General features: G+C 39.1%; 1 non-coding gene across 1 annotated transcript; it reads right to left on the bottom strand.

Annotated features, from left to right (window-relative positions):
- Positions 1-911: 911 nt before the first annotated feature.
- On the bottom strand, positions 912-1,018 carry LOC111750006 (U6 spliceosomal RNA). Its single transcript, XR_002785156.1, has one exon. It is a non-coding gene; the product is annotated as a U6 spliceosomal RNA (small nuclear RNA).
- Between the last annotated feature and the right edge of the window lie 1,210 nt (positions 1,019-2,228).

The raw sequence follows: 2,228 nt of genomic DNA, 5'->3' as shown, positions 1-2,228 counted from the left end.
CTGTTCTCTAATTCATTTAGCTCAGCCCTAATTTTTATTATTTGCTTTCTTCTGGTGCCTGATGGATTCTTTTGTTGCTCACTTTCTGTTTGTTCAAGTTGTAGGGACAGCTGTCTGATTTCAGCTCTTTCTTCTTTATGTATGTGTGCATTTATCCATATAAATTGACCTCTGAGCACTGCTTTTGCTGTGTCCCAGAGGTTTTGATAGGAAGTATTTTCATTCTCATTGCATTCTATGAATTTCTTTATTCCATCCTTAGTGTCTTCTATAACCCAATCTTTTTTGAGCAGGGTATTGTTCAGTTTCCAAGTATTTGATTTCTTTTCCCGGATTTTTCTGTTATTGATTTCTACTTTTATGGCCTTGTGGTCTGAGAAGATGCTTTGTAATATTTCAATGTTTTGGACTCTGCAAAGGTTTGTTTTATGACCTAATATGTGATCTATTCTAGAGAATGTTCCATGTGCACTAGAAAAAAAAGTATACTTTGCAGCAGTTGGGTGGAGTGTTCTGTATAAGTCTATGAGGTCAAGTTGGTTGATTTTGGCAATTAGATCTTCCGTGTCTCTGTTGAGCTTCTTACTGGAAGTCCTGTCCTTCTCTGAAAGTGGTGTGTTGAAGTCTCCTACAATAATTGTGGAGGTGTCTATCTCACTTTTCAGTTCTGTTAAAGTTTGTTGTATGTATCTTGCAGCCCTGTCATTGGGTGCATAAATATTTAATATGGTTATATCTTCCTGGTAAATTGTCCCTTTAATCATTATGTAGTGTCCTTCTTTATCCTTTGTGGTAGATTTACTTTAAAGTCTATTTGTTAGAAATTAATATTGCCACTCCTGCTCTTTTTTGATTGTTGTTTGCTTGATATATTTTTTCCATCCTTTGAGTTTTGGTTTGTCTGTGTCTCTAAAAATTTGGAACGCTTCACGAATTTGCGTGTCATGCTTGTGCAGGGGCCATGCTAATCTTCTCTGTATTGTTCCCATTTTAGTATATTTGCTGCCGGAGCGAGCACAGATCATACATTTTTTAAAGATTAACACAGATGACTGTGAAATCATGAGGAAGGAGATTACGAACAAAAACTACAGGGTGAAAAGGAACTATTTCCTGCCACGTGCTGAATCTCACCTCTCACATATGCAGAGACTCCATTCATTCCTCAATTTTTTTCTCATTAGCTTTTGATTTGTGCACCATATATCATCCTTTGCTCCTGTCACAAGTTCATGAGGAGGCATATAAAACCATGCTTCTCTGGGTACCATTTCCTCCAGCAAGGGGGCTGGGGACAGTTTTAATAAAGCATTTACTCAGATCACGAGCCGCACCTGGGCACCTGGCCCAGTGAGCCTGCCGGGAACCCATGCCTAAGACCCTAAATAGGACTGATCTGTGCGTCTTAGTTCTGGAAAACTCCTTAGACACGTGTGAGGCCTGATTCACTGAAGGTTCCCATTATAAACATTCAGGACAAATAAATACCTATTATCTCAATGATACTGATCAAGAGAAAATATACAAACTCTCCCTTTGTCATCAAGTTCTTCTTATAATTAAAAAAAAAGTTGCCATTGAGTCAGTTCTGCCTCATGTGACCCCATGTGTGTCAGAGTAGAACTGTGCTCTCTGGGCTTTTCAGTGCTGACTTTTTGGAAGTAGACCACCAGGCCTTTCTTCTGAGGTAAGACTGGTTAGCAGTGAAGCACCTAACAATTTGCACCACCCAGGTACTCCTTCTTCCTACAATGATAATCCACTTTTTTGGACCTTGCTTGTAGGGCATCTTAGTGGTAAATGATTAGAACAGAAAAGTTCCATCCTTGATCCCTTTTCTGTCATCCCCCTTGTCTCTTGTTTGTCAGTGGAGACAGGTCTGGTGAGCTTGCCAGACATTGCTGGACAAAACAAAGGAGGAAAAAAAATGTACTGGGTAATAAAAACTACAATTTATTGAGTGTGGGCTATGTACCAGAAATCACTCTGGGAACTCTCCTTATGTTTTATTGTTACAATAATCCTAGGAATTAAATATGAATGGAACAAGGGGATACCACATGATTCAAACTCAGTAAAGGTGTGTGTCATGGTTGTATCCTTTCACCATACGTATTCAATCTGTATGCTGAGCAAATAACCTGAGAAACTGGACTATATGAAGAAGAAAGGGGCATCAGGTTTGGAGGAAGACTCATTAACAACCTGTGTATGGAGAAGACACAACT

This window comes from Loxodonta africana, chromosome 2 (genome assembly GCF_030014295.1).
Source record: "Loxodonta africana isolate mLoxAfr1 chromosome 2, mLoxAfr1.hap2, whole genome shotgun sequence".
Classification (NCBI taxonomy): Eukaryota; Metazoa; Chordata; class Mammalia; order Proboscidea; family Elephantidae; genus Loxodonta; species Loxodonta africana.
This window is presented reverse-complemented; position numbering and strand designations above follow the sequence as displayed.